Here is a 25,291-nt window from a genome sequence, read left to right on the forward strand (position 1 = left end):
AGGAGTGGTGTTCAGTACATGAACACAGACTAAAATGCCCACACCCATGAAGCACAGAAAAGAGGCACATCAAGTATCATAGGACTGTAAAATAATCTACCAGCATAATAAAAATATCTTATTACGTCAATAATTAGAGTGTAGACAGAATTAAGGAGATACGGCCAAAGCAGTGTGTCACATATTAAAAATGTGTCTTTCAAGGAGCGGCATCCCATGTGTGTTTTCATGTCAGACTCTGACTAGTATTACTAAAGATTGTTTGGAAATATAGGATGTTTGTACAGCTCGCTGACAATGTAATAACCATCCGGTTTGGTTGCATCAGTAAAATTTCATAAACCATTAACTGTAAGAAAAACCTGTACCCCTTTCTCAATTTGGTGTTGTACAAATTCCATCCATACCCATACAAGTACATACAGGTTTCTGGCTGATGGTTTAACAGTCCATGTAAGCTGGTGTTTTGCCACACCTGCTTTAGAAGTCATTCAGTACTTAAAGGGGTATTCCAGGCAAAAACTTTTTTATATATATCAACTGGCTCCGGAAAGTTAAACAGATTTGTAAATTACTTCTATTAAAAAATCTTAATCCTTCCAATAGTTATTAGCTTCTGAAGTTGAGTTGCTGTTTTCTGTCTAACTACTTTCTGATGACTCACGTCCCGGGAGCTGTCCAGCTCCTATGGGGATATTCTCCCATCATGCAAGGGATATTCTCCCATCATGCACAGCTCCCGTGACGTGACATCATCATTGAGCAGTTAGACAGAAAACTACAGACGCTAATAACTATTGTAGGATTAAGATTTTTTAATAGAAGTAATTTACAAATCTGTTTAACTTTCTGGAGCCAGTTGATATATAAAAAAAAAAGTTTTTGCCTGGAATACCCCTTTAATAGTTCTGACTATTTACAAATTGAACTGAACTGACACTAGGCCTCAGAAGCTCACAATATACTGTAAGATTCTTAGTATAGTCTGGTACCATGTTTCTCCGAAAATAAGACCAAGTCTTATATTAATTTTAGTCACCAAAAACACACTAGGGCTTATTTACTGTATGTACATTGAACAACATTTAACGGTATTTACTCCCCCCCCCATCATCATCATGTGATGGGCACAATCGGGGGACTAATGGTTTGTCACCCGCGAGCGCAGCTTCTCTCCCCCCCCCTGCCAAATAATTATCAGCCACTGCGCTGTACTCTGAATTGCTGTGCCCGGGCTGTAAATATTAAAAAACAAACTTTAACTTACCTTCGTCCTCCGTTCCCGCGTTGCTAAGGAACCGGCCTCATGGTCCCTCCGCTGTTCTTGCAGCTTCCTGGTGTTGGGACGTCTCAAAGCCTTCAGCCTATCACCGGCCGCAGCGATGTCCCGCCTCTGCCGATGATAGGCTGAGCCCACTGTCATGTAAGAAGCCGGCCGACTCCTTACATGACAATGCGCTCAGCTTATCATCGGCAGAGGCGGGACATCTCTGCGGCCGGTGATAGGCTGAAGGCTCTGAGACGTTCCAACACCAGGAAGCAGCAAGAACAGCGGAGAACAGTGAGGCCGATTCCTTAGCAACGGGGGAACGGAGGACGATGGTAAGTTAAAGTTTGTTTTTTAATATTTGCAGCCCGGCATTGCCTAGGTCAGTGTTCTTCAACCTGCGGACCTCCAGCTGTTGCAAAACTACAACTCCTAGCATGCCCGGACAGCCATTGGCTGTCCGGGCATGCTGGGAGTTGTAGTTTTGCAGCATCTGGAGGTCCGCAGGTTGAAGACCACTTGCCTAGGTCTTATTTTCGGGGTAGGGCTTATATTGCAGCCCATCCCGATAATACAGCTAGGGCTTATTTTCGGGGTAGGGTGTATTTTCGGGGAAACACGGTAGAAACTTTGTTCTTTGTTTTGGCTTGTCAAGTTACAGTTCCATTTTATATATCAAAATCTCTGGTTCTCAGTTTCTCCTTGTCATATTGAAAGCTGATTTGTCACTTCTCCAGAAATGCCTGTCTTAGAAAATTCGACCTTTCTTTGCCCCATAAAATTGCTTAGTTCTCTTAGTTTTTATTTTTAATTTTTATTTTGGCTCTGTTGATTAAAAATAGCTAGAAGGAAAGAAATGTGTATAGAAAAATTAAAGTCGCTGTAGAGAGAAAAGGATAACACCACCTAAAATACACAAATTGTCCCAATTATCTTATAAATTACTCTCTCCGTTATATTTATCATAAATACGTTTGAAAAACTGTCGTTTAATAGCTTCAATATTGACTTAAAGTTACAGGCCCAGAGTTCAGAGCTACAGAATGTCTTCATGCACCAGACAGAAATCAGAGCAGGAAATGTTGTAATACAGCCTCAGGCTTTTGGCCTTTAACTTCAGATTATGATATATCAACATACAAGACATGAACATGATTTTCTAAGGTTTCCTGCATATTCTATTTAACCCCTTAAGGACACAGCCCATTTTGACCCTAAAGGGGTTATCCAGGAAAAAACTTTTTTTTATATGTATCAACTGGCTCCAGAAAGTTAAACAGATTTGTAAATTACTTCTATTAAAAAATCTTAATCCTTTCAGTACTTTTGAGCTGCTGAAGTTGAGTTGTTCTTTTCTGTCTATGTGTTCTCTGATGACACCTGTCTCGGGAACTTTCCAGAGTAGAAGCAAATCCCCATAGCAAACCTCTTCTACTCTGTGCATTTCCCGAGACAAGCAGAGATGTCAGCAGAGAACACTGTTGTCAGACAGAAAAGAACAACTCAACTTCAGCAGCTGATAATTAATGATTAAGATTTTTTAATAGAAGTAATTTACAAATCTAAATGTGGAAAGGCAGGAAAAGGAGAGGGCACACAAAAGGGTTACTTCACCTGTAGTGGAAATACAGCGTAGTGTCGGTGGCCTTATAATAATGTCTCCTGCGGGGTGCACATACGAAATGTATGAAGTTTCAATATATGCAATAAAGAAAGCACGTACGTGCACTCACCGCTTGGAGGAGACAGCTTGGTATGGGAGTCCGGTTCACGGAAGGCTGGGTCTCAGCATCGGCGCAGGTAGATGGGTGCTCGGAGCCTCCGAGCGCCCATCTACCAGCGCCTATGCTGAGACCCAGCCTTCCGTGAACTGGACTCCCACACCGAGCTCTCTTCGCCGAGCGGTGAGTGCACGTATGTGCTTTCTTTATTGCATTATTTACAAATCTGTTAAACTTTCTGGAGCCAGTTGATATATAAAAAGATTTTTTTTCCTGGAATACCCCTTAAGGACACAGCCAATTTTATTTTTACGTTTTAATTTTTTCCTCCTCGCCGTCTAAAATTCATAACTCTTTAATATTTCCATTCCCAGACCCATATGAGGGCTTGTTTTTTGTGTGACCAGTTGTACTTTGTAATGACATCACTCATTAAATGTATGGTAAGCCCCAAAAATTATTTTTGTGTAAGGAAATGTAAACAAAAATCATAATTGTGCTAATTTGGGTGGCTTTGTTTTAGCGCTGTACACTTTACGGTAAAAATGACATGTTTTGATTATTCTCTGGGTCAACATGATTAAAATGATACCCATGGTTACATACATTTCTATTATTGTACTGCTTTTAAAAAATCTCAAACTTTTTTACAAAATCAGTACGTTTAAAATTGCCCTATTTTGGCACCTCTCACTTTCTTATTTTTCTGTATTCAGGGATGTGTGAGGGGCTAATTTTTTGCGCCATGATCTGTAGTTTGTTTTAGTTTCATGTTTGCGTATATGTGACTTTTTGATTGCTTTTTCAAAAAAATGTTTGCAGTTTCATGTGACAAAAAAGCTGACTTTTTTTTTTACGCTTACGCCGTTCGCCATAGTGGATCATTAACATTATATTTTAATATTTTGGACATTTACGCACACAAGGATACCAAATATGTTTATTTTTTTATCTTTTTGTATGCTTTTTTGTATTAATAGGGGGTAAGGGGTGATTTAAAACTATTGGAGGAGGGGCTTTTTTTTTTAAATCACTTTTTTAAAACTTTTTTTTACATTCATTTTATACTTTTTTAGTCCCCATAGAAGACTATTTATGGCAATCGTTAGATTGCTAATACTGTTACATTGCTAATACTGTTAAGTGCTATAGGGCATAGCACTGATCAGTATTATCGGCGATCTTTTGCTCTGGTCTGCTGGAAGGCAGATCAGTGCAGAAGACCCAGGGAGATGGAGGGAGGCAGGTGAGGGGACCTCCGTCTGCCATCTTGGCCGATCTGATCCCTGCGGCAGTGCCTCGGGCGATCAGATTAGCCGTCATAAGTGCTGTACTGCTGCAGATGCCGTGATCTGTATTGATCACGGCATCTGAGGGGTTAATGGCAGACATCAGCACGATCGTTGATGTCCACCATTGCCGGCGGGTCCGCGGCTGCTGCTCCCGCACTCATGTCACCGTAAATGTATCAGGCTGTGCACTAAGTGACGCTATGCAGCGCCGTACATTTACGACGCATGTTCTTAAGGGGTTAATACTAAAATAGTAGTACTTTAAAATCAAGCATATTGTGCCTTAAGGTGCAGGAAGTTTTTTTTTTTTTTTAGCATCTTAGTTAATGCCTCTAATGCAGCATTTAAATAACAGATCTGGGCCATAAACCAGAATAACACATGTTGTGGGGCAAGTTTACCGTTCCTTTTATGCCAGAATTATGGCCTGAATTTGATAAAAATGGAGCATATACCTTGCACCACAATATTTTATGTGTTTTAGACACTTTTCCCACCTTGCTTGGCAAAGGGCATATCTTATCATTAAAGGGGGCTGGCCTAGAGGAATTTTTACGTGGATGAATCTAAACGATCTAATTTTTTGGCATCTTGATATAGACCAGAAGGAGCTGAGCAGTTTGGATATATGTCTTTGTGGGAAAGGTGCATTATAATGTATGTTGATGGCAGTCTCTGATCTTTTCATGCTTACAGTCCAGTATGTGATGTTATTAAAATGGCCATGTCCACTGGAATCCTTACAATAGAAAGAGTAGGGTTATACTAAATCTTTTCCCACAAATATATATATCTGCTCAGTTTCTCCTGCTCTAAAACATGATGGATGTCATAGATAACATGATAGATTACATAGCATTTTCATTCTGACAGGTTACTCTCAGGAATTAACCTGGCCTGACTCCAGCGCTGCCTCCAGTTCTCTAAAGTCAGTGAAGTGACTGACCTTACTGTGATGCCCTCCTGGCTTTGACTCTCTGTCTTGTTCCTGGCTAACCTCTCATTTGCTGATTTTGTTATTACCTTGTTAGTTTTCTGCTGACCTGTCTAACTTGTCTAACTTCCCTGGTGCCCCATGCACTTACCCAGTGTAGGGATCGTCACCCAGTTGGAGGCCACCATTTATGGCAGTGTCATGCAGTTACTTTACATCTCTTTTTTGTGTATAGCTTCTATATTTGGCTTACAAGTCCCTCCATACTGCTGCTCACTCATTCTGACATCCACTGTTCAGGAAAGTGAGGGTCTGAGGCAAGCACTGGCCTTGCCCTCAGTCCCCTTGCATTCACTTCCTCTCTGAATCTGCTGTGCTGAGTCTCTTCATCCCATCACTGCAGGCTGCTTTGTAACCTCCTCCTCGCTGCTATTAGACAGGAGTCTGATAGGACAGGAGTAAGCACAGAGGGGTGCTGGTCCCACCCTCACTTCCTGGACTTTGTCCCACCTGTGCTTCAGCTGGGACAAATATTGTGCTGTAGCCGGACAGGATTATATTCTGGATGGTATGGGGACCCCTTGTGGTCTTTGTTTTTATAAGCCATGATTTCTATAAAAAGGATATAACATGTTAAAGTTAATATACAACATATAAAAAGTTTTTGAATCTGACGGTGTCCGTTTAACAGAAACTGTCTGCTTTGCCCGTGGCAACCAATTACAGCTTAGCTTTAATTTAACCAGAGTAATTTAATTTGAGAAATGAATGCTGAGCTGTGATTGGTTGATTTTAGACATTTCTGTCTCATACAGATTGATAAACCAGGGCCATTATTTTTATATATGTCTATATATTTTATAACATGAGAAAGTATTGTAATACATAAAACAAGGCCTTGATTACTTAAAAATCCTTTTTTTTTTTTTTCAAGTATCAAGTATCAAGTAACAAGTTAAAGTTCCATTTCATACCTGTAACTTGTTATTCACTATGGGTAATTATTCTAGGGAAAAAAATTAAGGGAGTTTTTGCATTAGGACAATCCCTTAATTATATACGGAAATCCCTAGGAATAAAATGTTATTACTCTTGAAAGCTGCACAATTTATAGCAGTTTAGAATTTAAGGCTATGGACATGTTTACACAGCTTTTTCGGGTTTGGTTTGGTTTGGATGAGTGTTGTAGGTTACCGACCAGCTCAGATTATTGCGAGGGGATGGAAAACCAAGAAGGACAGCTCGCACAGGCCAGAAGGAAAAGCGAGCATGGATACAGGGCAGTCTGCTGTGGAGAATCATATAGGCATGAAGAGATGAAGAGAAAATAGAACTTATGCAGCACATTGTAGAAGCTGTAGAAGAAAATATATAAAAACTTTGAATTTTTGTTCTCCATTAAAGGAAAACTGTCGTATGTTTTCTCCTTCACTATCCACAGGTACCGATGGATAGTGCAGGAGACGCTGAACATTTTGAGTCCTACCTTGCCCGGATGCGCTGCGCCATTTGGCCGTTATAGCAGTTTTTCTGTATATTTAAATTAGCTGCTAACTGGCACGGGCGGGATTACTGCCTTCATCTGGCACTGTGACATAATCGCCGCCCCCGCAGCACTGCCCGGCTAATGAATATTCATAAAATTTCTTACACTCTCCTTCTCTTCCCGGCCGATACTGCGCATGTGCGGGATTTCCTACTATACCCGGAAGCAGTCTTCAGCGCTGCTTCATTAGTCCGGAGCAGCACTGGAGTAAATCCCGCACATGCGCAGTATCGGCCAGGATGAGAAGGAGAGTGTAAGACATTATATGAATATTCATTAGCCAGGCGGTGCTGCGGGCCGCGGTTACATCACAGTGCCAGATGAAGGCAGTAACCCCGCCCGTGCCAGTTAGCAGCTAATTTAAATATACAGAAAAGCTGCTATAACATGCGAACGGCACAGCGCATCCAGGCAAGGTAGGACTCAAAATGTTCAGCGTCTCCCGCACTATCCACCGGTACCTGTGGATAGTGTGGGAGAAAACATATGACAGTTTTCCTTTAAGGAATTAACCTTCTAGAGTTGCGAAGTTGATCATTCCCATCATACATGAGACATAGTACCTTTGCGTAAGTTGCATCTCTAACATTTTCAAAGTTCATGAGGTTGATTCTTCTCGTTCTGGCAAAACAAAACCTCTGAAAAAATTATGCAAAAACTGCCACAAACCGCAGTGAGGGCCCCTTATGACACAAACTTAAAAAGTTTTGCAGAAGAAAAAGGATACTTTAGTGCAGATTTGGTTTGGATTTTCTGGTGCAGATTTTCCGGCAAAAAAAAAAAAAAACATTAGTTAATGAATCCTCAGGTATTCCACATTTTAATTCACAAAAATATGTTATTGCAAATTGTTAAGCTATAATATTATTTAAAAAATATCCCCCACACACATGGTACTGTAAGTTACTTCAGATTCCCATACTGTAAGTTACTGCAGATCTGCCGCTGTAATTTGGGTGGCACACTAATAGCAGCCTACTGAAAGATGACTTGTGGGAGTGAGAAAAGAAATCAATTCTCAGCAGAACATTGGAATTCTTTACCTCCTCCTAGACAGAGAGCTGTTTGGGGCTTCTTTATGGGAAACATGTTGAGTATAGCTTTCCTACTACGAGTAAATTATCTGTATACAAAAAGAAAACCATTTCACTAGTGTGAACAGGGAAGTTTATTTTATTTTTATTTTTTTTAAATATGAGTATTTTTAAAAATAATTCCAATGTGTCAATTAGCCAAATCCAAATCCATATCTATCATTGGTGGAATGTTGCATTACCAGCTGTGCCCAACTGTAAGCTTGACAATGGGTATAGGATAACATTTGCTTACACATTCCATTTCCAAATTCCTAATTCTCTCCTGTTACGTTTTTCTTGTTAAAATTCCATTGCAGCTATATAAAGAGGGGAAACATTTCCAAATTCATTCAGCATGTAGAAGCTAAACGACAATGTGGAGCAAAGTTGAATTGAAGTACTGTCTGAACATTTCCCTAGCTGGTAATTATAAAAGATTAGCATCAATTCCATAATCCTCCATGATGTTGCTGAAAATAATAAAGAACATGGACCACCTTCAAAAGTAAAAGAGAACAATAGCGTTGGTGCAAGAGATGGCTGACATCTGTTCCTCTCAGCTTTACTAGAACTTAGTATAAAATGAGATTTTAAAACAGAATATCCGAGTACAATAATATACACACTGTAGTGGCATATCAAATATTCAGACATTGTCGAAAATGCTTGTATAAAAATAGGCTGCTTTCACAACTGTGTATAATACATGTTCAGTTGGTCTTAATGGACGTATGTGCCAAAGATTACTTGTTGAACTGCAGTGCATATTTATTTCCACCATAGATTTGATATTCATGATGTGGACAAGAAACAAACTGATATGATGTCACTTTACAATGTAAATTCTACCCTAAAAATGCTTGAAATAGCCGGGTCAAAGTTGAATGGGGCTAATCTGCACCCAAGGCATAATTTACAGTAAGAAAGCAAAATCCCTGTCAGAAATATGAGGGTCCACCATATCTCATGAAAACTTTTAACTGACTTTTGGAAAGTATTTTTATTTTTAATTTTTTTTGGTTACCGTCGGACCACTTCTTTTTCTGGATTTCCGAGGAAAAACTTTGCTCTAAAATAGTTAAAAAAGTTGGCTAAAGTATGTTAATCATAATTGGGGTTACCCCAAGGGCATCAAGACAAAACTGAGTAACAGCAAAACCACTGAAATGACGGAAGATTTGATTCACTCTTCCCATATAACTGGCTACACATGGCTTTTGGGGATTATTCTGTTACTGAATACATGTAATATGTTTATTAATGATTGAAGTTGACCCAGTCATTCCCCTCCACTGGATAAATACATTGAGCTGTCACATAAACTGGACACAATACGCTTTTGTTTGGCTCGGTAATAAACTCAGCAGTTACGATATTTCTCCATGAACAAAGCTCCTACTGGTTGTTTGGTCTTGACAGAAGTTACTTTATCCTCTCGAACCATGATAGTACAGTGGTCTATTAATGAATTCTGCACTGGTCAGTGGTATGTAAAGCATCACCAGCGTCTATGTTGTGCAGCAGAAAATGCAAGGAGGTTATAAGCAGGCAGTTCATGTCATGCATGCAAATGTTTGGTCTTAGTAAAAAACATAAATTCCACTTTTATATGATGTTGGATTTGACACCAGGACAGAAGGACTTGCTGTTTATTTTCCACTCTACATCCTTTCCATACGTCCTGGGCTAGTTACCTACCCTCTCCCTTACTTGCTAACATTTGCATAGATCTCTAGAGGGGAGTTCTGGAAAGCTTTTCACCAATCAGTTCCAAAGGGGATTGGTCCAAGAAGGACTGGGTCCCCAATTCACTCTAAAACCCCTATAGCAGCTGTATGTAAAAAAAATTTAAAAGTGTGCACTAATATATGCACGAAGTATATGTAGATATGTGTAAAAAAATGAAATGTTATCACATTTGTCTCTAAAAGGAAGTGGTTTTTTGTTAATATGGGGCATAACGTGTGTCATGTGATGCCACCGCTGCAAAGTGTGACCACATTCGAACACTGTTATTATCAGCAAGCTTTAAGCATCAACAATGCCCTTTCCATGTCTCATTCTATTGAGGCTTTCTGTAAAAAGCACTTTTTATCCTTGTCTGTATAAATCTCCCACCATATGACACTTTCCATGTGCACTAAAAGTAATAGATGATTGGGATAAGTGTTGCCTATTAATTGTGAGAGGGAGGATGTTTTATCACACTTTAGAGGCATATTTCTATGAGGAAGTCTGGGTTAAGCGGTGTTGACACTTTTTTGGCTTGTTGTTAGAGAGTTTTTGTTTCTGGGACAACTGTGCAGACTGCCAGCTGATCAAAGTATCTGCTCATGAAGAAATATTAATGTCATTGCATCACATTGGAGTCTGAATTCCAATTCTCTCTCGACTCAGTTGGTAAAGATTTGAAGGCAGACTGTAGCCTAACCTATCGTATAACAAGTACAAACACATTATGAAACTTTACAAGATATTACTGTAACTACACTACCTTAGAAATGTGTATTTTATCATGTAACTGTACCATTATCTAAATATACAGTATGTGTTACATAACATGTCATTACGTGATCCAAGTAATATGCAGTACTTAAGTTCTATCATTGTTCTAATCTTTTATTATCCATCTTGTCAACTAGTTTTGTTTTTAAATGAATAAACCGATCAACCGACCTCGATAGGTTTGGCTTTAAAGGGTATTTGCTGTAGATCACATTCCAAACTGGTGACACTGATAGCTGTTCGGGCAAAGAGACACATGGTTTCATTAATATATCTGTGCTTTTATAATGTAGATAAATACTTTTATTTTCTTTCTATCAAGGAGCGTTCTCAAGTTTCTGAAGCATTGAACATTGGAATATTGCCTCTCCCAACCCCTGCTTGACAGTCAGCTGTAAGCTGAGCCCTGTTTCCAAATCTCTCCACTACTAACAATTTGTATGAACAGTGCAGGTGCAAGATTTGTAAACAGGGCTCATCTTCACACTGACTGTCAATCAAGCAGGTATAGGGGTAGAAGGGGGAATAAGTAGGCTATCCATCCCTCAGGGGCTTGGGAACATCTTTTTGTCATTTGGCACCAAATAATTAAAACATATTTATACTTTATGTACATACAGCCAGATATATGAAAGGTACCATGGGTCTCCTTGCCCAAACAACTATCTAAGAGCGTCAGCAGTTTGGAGCATGAATTGCAGCTGTAAGATTCCCTTTATGTTGGCCTTTAGAGAAAAGTAGGTCTAACTTACCAATTTAATTTGACAGAGTTGATTGACTACTGTTACGCCGAGCGCTCCGGTCCCTGCTCCTCCCCGGAGCGCTCGTGGCGTTCCTCTCTCTGCAGCGCCCCGGTCAGACCCGCTGACCGGGAGCGCTGCACTGACACTGCCGGCGGGGATGCGATTCGCATAGCGGGATGCGCCCGCTCGCGAATCGCATCCCAATCACTGACCTGTCCCGGTCCCCGGCTGTCACGTCCTGGCGCGTGCGGCTCCGCTACTTAGGGCGCGCGCGCGCCAGCTCTTTAGGATTTAAAGGGCCAGTGCACCAATGATTGGTGCCTGGCCCAATCAGTCTGATTAGCTTCCACCTGTGCACCTGTCTATATAACCTCACTTCCCCTTTCCTTCCTGGCCGGATCTTGTTGCCATTGTGCCTTGAGAAAGCGTTTATTGTGTTTGCCATAACTGTGTTCCTGACCTCTTGCTATCTCCATTGACTACGAACCTTGCAGCCTGCCCCGACCTTCTGCTACGTCTGACCTTGCCTCTGTCTAGTCCTTCTGTCCCACGCCTTCTCAGCAGTCAGCGAGGTTGAGCCGTTGCCGGTGGATACGACCTGGTTGCTATCGCCGCAGCAAGACCATCCCGCCTTGCGGCGGGCTCTGGTGAATACCAGTAGCAACTTAGAACCGGTCCACTGACACGGTCCACGCCAATCCCTCTCTGACACAGAGGATCCACCTCCAGCCTGCCGAATCCTAACAACTACATAATGTTTGTCAGGTCCTATTTTTGAGGGAAATATATATATCTATATTTTTTTTTTTTGGGGGGGGGGGGGGGGGTTTAACAACAAATCGCTCCAACGGGAGATTAGCTTTTAGCCAAAGAGAGCAACTAACCTTCTAACTATTGAAAAAAAAAAAAAAAAACAATACAACAAAAAAAACACATACACATGCAAGGATATTTATGCTGGAGTCGTGTGAATTAAATGTAGGTTGACATTTGTCTAACCACTATCTCATGCTTATGACCAGCTTTAGAAACCCAGAATGTATATCTGTTATCTGTTAATAAGCTGTACCCAGACATACATTTCACCTGCAGTATCTGTTGCAGAGGCAATATGATAATAAGCCATCTATGTAAGGGTGCATTCACACCACATTTTTGCAATACAGTTCCCGTATCAGGTTTTTGAGGAAAAACGAATTCCTCAAAAGCTAACTAAACTGTATCAAAACGTGTGTACAAATTTTAACCCGTATACAGTTAAAAACCATATACGGTTTGAAAACTGACATCCGGTTGCATCCGTTTTTCAAGAAACAAAGTATACCTTTTTAACTTTTCACTCCATTTTGAATAAAGTTTTACTTGTTTGATTGAAATTCCAAGAAAAAAAACTGTGCAAAGTCAAAAACCGGATGGAGAAAACCGGATGGAACTGTATGCACATACAGTTCTGTATGGTTCCCATTGACTCCCATGTTAAAAAAAAACGTATACGGTTTAATACAGTTTTTCAACCGGACCTAAAACCGTGGTAGACTACGGTTTTGGGTACAGGAAAAAAACCTGACAAAACCATACAGGATGCAAAACGGACACAACCTGATGCATCTTTTGGCATACGGTTTTCAATGGAGAGTCAATGCATACGTTTTCCAATACGGTTCCATACGGGAACTGTTTTGCAAAAACGTGGTGTGAATGCACCCTAATACATGTTCATGCTGGATCCACAAGGACAATAGATGCTTGATGTTAGTGGATGATCACTTGATCACTATAGCTCATAAATGGGGATGATGGGGTGGGCATCCCACTCTACTAATAGAGCACATGGAAAAGGGTTGATTTAGTGAAACAACCCCATTATTGAATATTTTGGTTTATGTACCATAGATTAGTTATTATGTTTCATAGATAAAAGATAATCCATTCATTGTGTACATCAGGGAGTCACTGAACAGCTGATCAATGGGTTCTTCATGTTGGCACCCAACATATCCTAACGATAAGCCATCATTTTCAAAGTCCTGAAACACCCTTTTAAAATACAGTATATGTCCATTTTGCAGTCATTTCCAAATTTTTGAAGCAAAGTTACTATGGTACATTGATAAGAGATCATAATATTGAACTGCTAACGGTTTTTCTGTTTCTGTGCTTTGTGGCCTTTTTTTCCCCTTTCACATCAAAAGCATATTAAAATAGTGAACAAGGGAGGGGCCATTTTGAACTGAGCTTGTCAATAGCACTTTATGCAGCAAAGGAATTATGCACTATTTGTTCCATCGAGCCACTTAATAATAGTTTTTTTGAGTGTACCAAATTGGTCGAATGGCATAAAACTAAACCCATTTTGTAAATAATATATATATATATATATATATATATATATATATATATATATATATAAATATATGTATATAGATGCAAATCAAAAAATGTTGCAGTATATTGTAATATATTGTGATACCTTTATTGTAATAATTTACCAAAGCAAATCCAATTTTTTTTGTGCCGATATAATTTTTTGCAATGATATATTTTACATGTAGCATACATAACCATCAGTGGAAAAGAGAGTAAAAAAAAATGCATTCCCACATGGATAGAAGACTAAAGAGACACATTCCCACAGGACAGGAAATCTGTGATAATATGTTACTGTTTCCGATTCATTCAACATTCGCAAAAAAAAATAAAAATCTTTGAGATACATTGAACTCTTTGCATAGTTCGTGAGTATTTCTTAGCTTCTTTATCTGGAAGGAACAAGAGGGGAAAAAAGTAAGACCTTGCCAAATAATCTCTCAAATCTGTTGTTTTTATATGTGTGATTTATGAAACAAACTGGAGAAAGCTGCATTCAATACAGGGAAATGATTGCGGAGATTAGAGGCTGATGAACTGGGACAAAGTGTCATGAATGAGTTCATCAGATCACTTGGATAAGAGAGAGAACACTGATGGTGACAAACAGAAGAAATATGCCATGGTACAAACATTCCTTTATTTCCAATGCTGATTGCGGCTCTAGGATGTCGACGTGTAATCACTTTAAGGAAATGCAGTCATAATGCAATAGGAACATGCAGATCCCACTGTTATCGCCAGTCACTGACCAGGAATTTTGCAAGGTTCATCACATTACTACTTTTTTATATTTTTTGCCGTTATGTGCCAAATGTTTGTTTGGTGAACGCATCTTTTACCCTCTAGAGAAAACATGACTTCCCCATAACGTATATATGTTATATTCCCAGCAGCGAGGACATCATCAATCACACTGATCACGGCATCTAAAGCAGTGTTAGGGCCTAGTGACACTCATCGGACCACTCACAGCGTGATAATAGGGTCTGATGAGCGAAGATAGCGTCCGGAGGTCTTCTCACCTACTCCAGGCCCCCTCTCCTGGGATCTGCTTATGTAGTCTGCAGGCATACTGTACTATGCTGATTGCATAGTACTAAACAGTAATAGCAATCGTAAGACTGTCCCCTGTGCGGATTTAAAAAATGTTAACAAAAATAGTAAAATAAGTTAAAAAAAATAAGCCCCTCCCCAATGAAGAATAAAATGGACCCCTTTTCCCATTTTATAAATATGTAAAAACAATTCAAATTTAATGCTAATGATCCCATACTGTAAGTGGCGTAAACATAAAAAACAAAAAGGAACGTTTCAGATTTTTGGTCACATCCCATCCCAGAAAAAAATGGAATAAAAAGTGGCCAAAAAGTCACACCTATGCAAAAGTGGTACCGATAAAAACTACAGATCATGGTGCAAAATATGATGTTATTGAGTGACAGAATAAAGAGAACATTTCCGTTTTACTGTACTGCGTAAAATTTAAAACTTCCCAAAGCAAAATAGCAAAATTCTGTTTATGTTCAATTTTCTAACACAAATAATATAAATTTTTTTGCTTTATATTTTGCATTTGTACAATTTCTCTTACAAAAAGAAAGCCCTCATATGGCACTGTGGATGGAAAAAGAGTTATGCCTCTTAAAAGGGTACTCCACTCCCCAGCATTCGGAACATTTTGCTCCGAACGCTGAGTGCGGGCTGCAGGGGTCATGGCATCACGCCAAACCCCCGTGATGTCATGCTATACCCCCTCAATACAAGTCTATGGGAGGAGGCGTGGCGGCTGACACATCCCTCCCATAGACTTGCATTGAGGGGGTGTGGCATGACATCACGAGGGATGTGGCCATAACAACACATCCCCTGCAGCCTGCACCCAGCGTTCAGAATGCTGGGGCAGTGGAGTACCCCTTTAAGCTTGGTTCCCTTTGTGTAAAATACAGCATATATTTGTTTTTATATAAAGATTACAATTTTACTCAAGACCAGATGGGGCTGTGTCCTTGAGGGGTTAAGCAAGTTTTAAAAACCACACATCTCCCACATAATAGAAGATGTTTCATAGACAATGAGCTACCCAAGCAATGCATACTTTGGCCCTCATTTACTTTTGCAAATCTGACATGTTTTGTCGGGTTGTGTGCCAGATTCTGTCGCATTGTGCCAGAAATTCTGTCTGTGCCAGAATTTGCGCCAGAATATTAAAAAACCTAACTCTCCATTTCACTAAGAAAACCCCAAAAAAGGGGCATGGTCATCAGATAAAGGGGGTGTGGTCACCGAAAATGGGCATGTTTCCAAAATTTTCACAAAAACATATTTACTAAGGTTTCCACAGAAAATGTGGTGGATTTCAGCTGAGGAAAACCCTACAGATGAGAGCATGTGTAAAAAAAGCAAAATGTAGGGAAAGTACAAAATGTAGGAAAACCTTAGTAAATACCATGGAAAAAATATTGTAGGGAATTAAAACCCACAGAGAAAACTACACTCCACTCTTAGTAAATCAGGGCCTTTAAGTCCTTTCCTCATAAATGAATACATTTTTCCTATTCTATGTTGGTATTCCAAAGCATAATGGGGGAGAGTTATCAAAACCTGTGCAAAGGAAAAGTTGCCCAGTTGCCCATAGCAACCAATCAGATCGCTTCTTTCATTTTGCAGAGGCCTTGTTAAAAATGAAAGAAGCGATTTGATTGGTTGCTATGGGCAACTTTTCCTCTGCACAGGTTTTGATAAATCTCCCCCAATATCTCTGTGCACATCTTGCAGGTTGGTATTGCTTTTGTTTCTCATTTGTAAATATATAGATATATTTTTTGCATTATTGGGCATTTATTTCATTTTTGGGAAAAAAAAAAAAAAAAAAAACTAAGTGAAAGGGGTCGTGATTTTGTAAATTGGTAGGGTAATGTAAAAAAAGAGGCGTGGTGCTGTTTTTGGAAGAAATAAGCTTTGTTTTTCTATTGCTGGATTACCCCTTTATCTCCTTCACACAGACTGCTGTACATGTATGGCGGGTGTGTAATAACTGACAACGAAGCAAGCTTTGGAGCTAATCTTACTTTATAACCAGCACTCACCGTTAATAACCGACATCAGCTATCATGGATTATTGTCATTTAACCCTTTAAATGCTGCAATCGATCACAGCATTTTAAAGACTAAGTGACCGGAGCTGATCCTGTCCTACACAACTGATTATTTTCTTTGTTTATATTATAATACTACTATTTGTAATTGTATAGCACACTATACTTATACCTTATTATGCAATTGTTCTGTTAGATAGATGACTTGCATGATAGTGGTTTTCCTGTTGCAAATTTTTTTTCTATATTACAAAATTCTTAGGCATATTTCTTAATGTCACCTAACTAAAGGTGACCACATACATTAGATAGAGTAGGAATTAGAAGAAGAAAGAATAATCATCTGGTGAACAGTCAGTTTGCCAATGCAGCAATGCAGCCATGAACATTTTAGTCCATATTAGCTATACCAGTTGTTGAAACTGCCCATACATGATCCTAAGACACAAATCAAATAAAGAATAATACTTTTTTGAAACATTCCCTGAACAATAGATTTCTCTTAATTTTACCTAATATATTTAATACTTCTAATATATTTATACTTCTTTCAGTTGCCTTTGGTATGTAATCTTTTGGCTATGAATTTACGTAAAATTTCATTATAGCTGAAATCATCCTTTTTATTATCAATTTTAGCTTATTGTTTTTAGGTCCTCTTGAAGTTACCATGTTGTTGTAAAAAAACTTCTACTTAGCAAGGTTTGGGGGTTCATACCCCCACTAATCTCTTGATATAGTTGGGGGAAGCACTTGGTATGTGCTTCACTACTTGGCTCCTTGTGGTCTCCGTCTCACAGCACAAGACAAGCCCCATAGACTTATAAAGGACTCATCTCATGCATCAAGACCAAGACCGTCGGGGAGTGAAACGATCAGCCGCATGCTTCTCCTGACTATATCTAGACATTGATGGGAACACTCAGACACCAATTCAAATGTTTGACATGTCTCTGCAGAAGACGAATTACAGTTATTGAGCCCCTTCTGCATGATCGGAAGCTGTTTACACTGCTGCATGACTCAGATCCTCCCTTAAAGCAGCAGTGGTGTATAAGGGCTCTGCCACCCCCTTTGAACCTCTCCCCTAGGTCTGAGCCTTGTTGGCCTAGTGGAAAATATGCCACTGCTATCAACACATAGATATCTGTATATTCTTGCTATGCTTTGTAAGCCTTCCAATGTATACTATCTCTAGGACTCTTGCTTCTACAAGGATTCCTAAATGTTTGGCATCAGTAAGCATATATTTCAATTTTGTCAAAAAATAAAAAATGAAAGGGGAATAAATCCAGTATACTTGGAGTATGAATAGAGACTGACAGCAAAATCAGTCAATCGATCAGTCAGTCAGACCTATAGTAACTTTAAATGGTTGGAACTTTAAGGCTGACATGTTTAGGTTTTTATTTGCAATTATTGAACACAAAGATAGAAAAGAGGAAATGTCTTAGTCTTTCCTTTATTTGTGCCCCCCATTTGTGATCTATTTCCAAGCTTTTTGTCTGAACAGGCCTCTAACAAGTAGGGAGTGTTCATAATGTTCAAAATACTGACCCAAAGGATGACAAAATCCCACTGTTTTGACTCTCGTTCCATACACTGAACAATGTTATGACGTAAATTGACCCTGATTTAACCATTGACTCATCACTGATCTAGTTTTATATAATGCTATGCTATAAAATAAATGATTGAGCGATTACTTGAAAACTTCAAAAGCACATTTGTGTTTAATACTATGGGTTTGGTGTGTTTAGTTTGTATACTGTTGTTTCTGAAGCAGGTTCCCTCTGTTTGTGAAGCTTTTATTTATTATTAATTAAGTCAATTAAACTCTCCTGTTCTACAGGATGCTATTCTAAGTATAGTATCTTAATGAAAATCTTAAACAGTAGCCACCATTGTTGCCAATATGCTCTTCAGGCAAATTGTTTTGAACTTGGTTATGATGAAAAATAGTCATCAATTATTCTGATAGCACATGTTATGCAATAGTTGGAGCCAACAGTCTCTGAAGCCAAAGTACACATATCTGTTGATGTCAGCAATTTAACACAGAAATGAATGCAGATGAGCCAGTTGAAATGAGTGAACTGAAATAATAATTGGAAAAACCATATTAGCTCTTATTGTAATGCAATAAATATGTAGACATAGAATAATGTTACCTTTTAACCCATTGGGTAATGTTAATTTTTATCCCTTAGGAAAGAGGATTTTTTTTTATTTTTGTCTCATTGCATTGCAATAGCTATTACTTTTTGTTTGCTAATGTTGGTCACGTTTTTCTTGAAAATGCAAAAGAAAAACATTTTTAAAAAAAAAAACATATTACATATTATTATTGAATGGGTTAATACACATATGTGGTTACCAAAAATATTTATTTCTTATGTTTAATGACTATAATGATAATCCTTTTACAGGATACATTGTTAGACCTGGGGATGCAATGCCAGGTCTGATGGTTTGACTGCAAAGGGAAATGCTATAGTCTCTAACATATCAGGAGAGATTAAAGGGGTATTCCGGGCAAAAACATCTTATCCCCTATCGAAAGGATAGGGCATAAGATGTCTGATCGTGGGGGGCCTGCCACGGCGGGCCCCCCGCGATCAGACATCTTATCCCCTATCCTTTCGATAGGGGATAAGATGTTTTTGCCCGGAATACCCCTTTAATATATTTTATTTTCTGTGAAGAACTACAGACATCATTGGTTAGCTGTTAGAATATAGAAACAAACTATATCTTTTTTGGAGCTGACGGTGGTTGTCAAATTTAGTAAATTGACTTTTTATTTCTCAATCAGGTGTCAAGGAGGTGGAGCAAAACTTCTCAAGCACCAGAGCCTTGCACAACTCCTTACTTGTCCTCACCTCTTAGACACACCTTGACTGGCATACAAGGTCAGTCAAGGAGTGGCTGGGAGTTAAGGGCATACAAGGAGGCATGCCAGGCTGTGGCATTTGTGAAGCTTGGCCCCACCTCCTTGACACTTAATTGAGAAAAATAAGGACATTTTATAAGTTTGGCAACCGCCATCAGCTCTAAGAGAGGTACATTTTACTTTTATACCTCAACAGCTATCCAATGGTCTCTGCAGCTCATAGCATCAGATAGAGCTGACAGATTCCTGTTAATAGCCAGGATGGTGTCTGCCCAATACGTCTCAATTGTTTTTGCTGTCAATCAAAGTTACCCTCCATGGGTGATCACATTGCCGCAATTACAATGACTGTGTTTGTAGCAAGTGTGATCACCTTGTATTCATATTTATTTATTTATTTCCCAAGGTAAAGTAGAAAGAAAATACAAGTGGTTGTATAGATATCTTTGGTACTGTGTCCACTCATTCAGCATCCAAAAATAGATAAAGATTATCCTGATACCTGATATATCTGATTTTAATATATGATTATATAATATTATAAGTCTTAACATGCTTTATTGATTGATGAGGGGTAGATTCTATTCTTTAAACACTTAACAAACACCCTCTGTCTATTGACAATGAGCAGCACAGATACCAAGTCTGCAGAAATATTTTTTGCTATCAAAGCTTTTAAACTTTTTTAGTCCGTTAGATACTTACCGGCCCGGACTACAGTCTATATCCTTTGTTTGGCGGCATCCTCATCATCAAGACAACGGCCCAGCATATCATCAGGTTTATTTTTTCCTGATTGGCTGGGCAATCAGGAGATGAGAGAGCCAGGCCATTTAGCTGCACTCTAGGGACAGTGATTGGGATCCACGTTTGCTCTACTCCTTAGCCAGGACATGACACAGTCTTACACAGTCTAGCAAGAGCAGATAAGGTGCCCAGGCGTGAGACACAGTTGGGCACGATTCAATGGATGTGACTAAAGGTTGTCACTATTTCACAAAGTTTCGATAACTTTTGTGATTATCACACTTAAAACATAATGTCCTAGAAATTTTGAGGAAGAACATCTTGTACAAGACTCAAGCTAGACATTAAAACACTACGTATTTTCCCCTTGCTAATTCTTTCTGATTTCCTATTTATACGAGTTTATGCTTGCTCTTACATTTCCTTGATAAACCAGTCTAATGGGAAATTAATCAGAATTGCTGTAATGCCATTGCGTTCTGAGTGGGTGTTTTAATAGCTGTCCAGAGTTTTATGAACTAGTCACTACGTTAAACTGGTCATAAATGTAACACATTTTTCTAAACTTAATATTTTTATGTCCTTGTGTACAGTATATCCGGGACCAGTATATGTGAAAATGCCATCACAGCAAACTACTGTTTATAATTTGTCAAAATGACAACACTGAAATTAAAGGGGTTATCCAAAGATTAAACCTTACCAGCTATTCACAAGCTATAAGTATCTGATTGGCGGTGGCCTGACTGCTGGAAACCCTATCAATCATGGGCATGAGGATCTCTTATACCTAAGTAAATAAAGTGGCAGCTCACATGCTCGATCTCTGCTCCATTCCAACCCTAGGAGACTGCTGTAGATAGCTCAGTACAGCTCTTGGTTATATTCTGTAGTTGCATGCTGTTTATTCACTCTGGAGGCAGGTGTGAACGGTGGGGATCCCACTGGTCAGACCCCCCACCAGTCAAATATTTATCACCTATTCTATGAAGTGATAACTTTAAATCTTTGAATAACCTCTTTAAATTATCAATAAAAGTTTGATAACATTTCTACTAAACAAAAAAATATTTTAGTCCAATTAAATCACAAAGGTAAAATGGATTTAATTATTATTATTATTTTTAGGATGATTTGATATCATTTATGATATATATACATATATATAAGCTGTGGCCCCCTAGCATGTCTTCCCATTATATACTTAAAAAGCCATATGGTCCTTGGATAAAGTAGCACTACAATAATGATAGCATTAAAAAAATTATGAACCCTGTAGACAGATATAGCTGCTTTTGATAATTGCTGCTTAGTAAGTGCATGAATTTTCTAACATTTTTCCTTTAAAAAATGCATAGGAAACACTACTCTGGAGGAAGAATTTTACCACTACTAATCTGCTTGTAGTGGAGGCTACGTAAGACTATATTTACTGTATATAGAATATATTTACACAATTTAGTTTTCAGTTGTTTTCTCCTTTTTTATGACTTTTATGACAGTGTATGAAAGTAGCCTAAGCCCCACCCTTAACAGTATTTTTTTTAAAGGAGCTGATGAATCGGGTTTCACATTTTTATTTATTTTTTTTATTTTGGGTGCTTGTTGAGGAGCTTGTATCTCATACATATGCATTGTCCTATTTATGTTAGGTATTTAGTTGTTTTAAAAGGGAAGTGAAATTGTGTTACTCAACTTTGTAAGAGAAAAAAAATGTAAGTCAACATATATTTCATAAGTTCCTGATCAGCTGTATGTGTAGCCAGGCGTGTTGAAATGTTAAACCTCATATGATTAAAGGAAAACTGTCAGCTTTCTCCCCTCGCACTAACCAGCGGTACTGGCTGGTAGTGTGGGGGCCGCTGATCAGTTTGATCCTTACCATGCTGTTCAGCCATAATCTTCTATTTTCGGTATATGCAAATGAGGTGCTAACTGTCACCAGCCGGGCTAACTGGCAATCTGACGTCAGTGCCGCTGGCCGCAGCGCCGCCCAGCTCATCAATATTCCTCCCCTCCCTCCGCCTCTCCCTCTTCTCCCCGCTCTGTAATGACGAGAAAGGGGAGGAATATTGATGAGCTGGGAGGCGCTGCGGCCCGGCACTGACGTCAGAGTGCCAGTTAGCATGGCCAGTGCCAGTTAGCACCTCATTTGCATTTACCGAAAATAGAAGATTACGGCCGAACGGCGCGGCGGATCCGGGCAAGGTAAGAATCAAACTGATGAGCGTCCCCCGCACTACCAGCCAGTACCGCTGGTTAGTGCAGGGGGAGAAAGCTGACAGTTTTCCTTTAATTGCATAATGTGTAGGATATACAAGTCAATCTTAATCTCTGTAAGGCACCAGGGATACTGTATATACTCGAGTATAAGCCGTTCCGAAAATAAGCCGAGGCCCCTAATTTCACCCCAAAAACCTAGGAAAAGTTATTGACTCGACTATAAGCCTAGGGTGGGAAATACATCATCCTCCCCTGTCATCATACCCCCCTGTCATCATTCAGACCCCCGTCATTAACACCCCAGTCATCATCACCCCCGTCATTATCACCCCGTCATCATCACCCTGTCATTATCACCCTGTCATTATCCCCCTCATCATCATCACCCTGTCATTATCATCCCGTCATCATCACCCTCTCATTATCACCCTTGTCATCATCCCCCTCATCATCATCCCTCTTGTCATCATCCCCTTCATCATCAGCGCCTGTCAATCTCTTCGTCATCATCCAGACCCCCCTTTTATTTTCTACTCATCTCCCCAGTTGTTGCTTTCTCGGTGGGAAGGAAGGGTGAGCTGGTCCGGGCCGTCCATCTTCACAGGGAAGCCCTCTACTCCGCTCCGGGCTGGCTACGGACTAGTGACGCGCATTGATGAAGACGTGCAGGGACGTCCATGCGCAGCAGACGTCCGTGATGTCCGGGGCAACTCTGTGCATGAACGTCCCTGCATGGTGGCGTCAATGCAACTTCACTAGTTTGGGGCCGGCCCGGAGCGGAGAAGAGGGCCTCCCGGTGAAGATGGACAGCCCAGAAAGACTAACCCTCCCCACCGGACGGTCCCTGCAGCATAGATGGCAAAAGGTGGATTGCCTGGCCTATCCCCTCACAGCTATGCCAGAACCTTTTTTTTGTTTGTTTTTGTTCCCTCGAGTATAAGCCGAGGGGGCGTTTTCAGCACGAAAATTTGTGCTGAAAAACTCGGCTTATACTTGAGTATATACGGTAGATTAAAAAACCTAGTTATACTTAAACTAGGTAGTCTAAGATTGAGCCAGATTTTTTACAGCGATGCAGGCTGCTTGGTAATCTTGCACATCTTACACTGGGTGCTCAGTCTACACCACCGATAAAGTAGCATAGTTATGGACTGTTTTATTTTTTTTTTTGTGTGTGTGTGTGCAGACTTTAGAAAATTTGGCACAATTTTAGCCACACCCCATTTCCTGAGGCTCTGTCTTTTTCAAACAAACTACACGAAAAAGGGGAACATTTAGTTTTTCATATTCCACTAGTTAATAGTTTTTTTTAAACACTGATTATAAATGGGGTACTACAGGTTACAGTTACAAAATATTACAAAATATTCACATTTGACAAGTCCAGCGTTTTTTTTTTTTTTGTTTTTTTTTTATCTCCTGTGTAAATGTTTTTTTTCTCAGACCTTTTTGTTCTTAGTAAACAGAGAGTTATTTTCTTTTGGAGAGAAACATTTGGACTGCCAATGGATATATAGTTAGAATTTTAGAATTTGTAAACTCACTGTAGGATAACCTGATGTCTACAGCCAAAAATATTGTAGAAATGTTTTTATTAATTACCACTTGGAAAATGAAGTTTATTGCGGAACAGTTTGTATTACTGCTTCATCCAGGATGAATTGCATCGAAAATGGTCCCAGTTTTACTTATGGATCTCTTTATTATTCTGTCCTACCTGTGGAGTTGTTCTCTCAGAAAGGAAATTAGATCTTCTAACACTTCCATTGGCGTTCTCCAAAATTCATTTCTCCAAATATCTGAAAGGAAACAAATTAGGTCATTGCTTATTTATACTGACATGTTATTTCCTTAGAAAAATGTTCAGCTCCCTTCCCTCAGTTCCATTATGGAATAAACACAATAACAGCAGCGCCTTCTAGCTTGCTCTGTGAAAGATAAAACTGGGAGAAATAAATTAAAAACCACATTATTTTACTGTTTTAAAGAAAAGATAACATATTCTCAGGAAGATTAAGCAGAATATAGTATTTGGAGCATGATTGGTGGAGTATACTGTTCAGTTGGGGTAATATAAGCTTTATGGATATATGGTCAAAATTTAGCTTGATATCCACTTGATAAATCTTCATGATAATGTGCGGTGTCAAGTTGAATCTCCTCCAAAAAAATGTATTCCCTTTAAATCCATTTGTGCATATGTGAACCTATTCTTATAATTCCCAAGCCCTGTTTTGGCTCCAAAATGGGCCTTTTTTAAGCTCAATGGGGGAAATTTATCAAAAACTATGCAGAGAAAAAGTGGTGCAGTTGCCCTTAGCACCAACCGCATTCATTTTTTATTTTTATTTTGCAGAGGCCTTTTCAAAAATGAAAGAAACAATCTGATTGGTTGCTATAGGCAACTTCACCAATTTTCTCCACACAGGTTTTGATAAATCTCTCCACATGATGTTGAAGAGAGGCCATCCACTTAGGGTCTTAAATTATCCATGGTAAAAAGCTAACCGGCTCACCTGCATGCTGTTAAGGTGCACAAAGTCCAAGTTCTCAGAAAATGGAATATTGCAAAATTGAATGGAATATAGCAAAAATCTTAGACACATGAAAAAAAGGAGTGCTTGACGTGTTTCGGGCCCTTAGGATCCTTAGCCATAATCTGATAATCTGCATAAAGTGGAATGGGGTATCAGAATTCCCAATCTGTCAGGGCTGATTGAAAGCAGATTTAGGAATATTGAGTTGTGATCCAAAAGAATCAAGAAAACCTACGGTTGGTTCATAGTACGATTTGCCCTAATGCTACGTGTATAAGTCGGAATCCTGCCAAAATGGGATGTCAAACATGTACTAAGATGGCTCATTTACTTTATTAGAAC

General features: G+C 39.3%; 1 protein-coding gene and 1 long non-coding RNA gene across 9 annotated transcripts in view; one reads left to right on the forward strand and one right to left on the reverse strand.

The window, feature by feature from the left end:
* ADGRG6 (adhesion G protein-coupled receptor G6) overlaps positions 1 to 25,291 on the forward strand; it is a 211,070-nt gene that overhangs the window by 50,418 nt on the left and 135,361 nt on the right. Inside the window, exon 1 of one of the 8 annotated variants that reach the window (XM_056567252.1) lies at positions 22,341 to 22,397. The exons of the other annotated variants lie outside the window; for them this stretch is intronic. The gene's annotated coding sequence lies outside the window, so the exon portion shown is untranslated. Of the gene's footprint in view, positions 1 to 22,340; positions 22,398 to 25,291 lie in introns of those variants that run through there. 8 annotated transcript variants of the gene reach the window in all.
* Positions 13,603 to 25,291, reverse strand: part of LOC130362565 (uncharacterized) — a 43,235-nt gene continuing 31,546 nt past the window's right edge. The window contains exons 3-4 of the long non-coding RNA XR_008891465.1: positions 24,130 to 24,211; positions 13,603 to 13,843 (exon numbers count right to left, since the gene is read on the reverse strand). This is a non-coding gene — a long non-coding RNA (uncharacterized LOC130362565). The remainder of the gene's footprint in view (positions 13,844 to 24,129; positions 24,212 to 25,291) is intronic.

This window comes from Hyla sarda, chromosome 3, assembly GCF_029499605.1.
Source record: "Hyla sarda isolate aHylSar1 chromosome 3, aHylSar1.hap1, whole genome shotgun sequence".
Classification (NCBI taxonomy): domain Eukaryota; kingdom Metazoa; phylum Chordata; class Amphibia; order Anura; family Hylidae; genus Hyla; species Hyla sarda.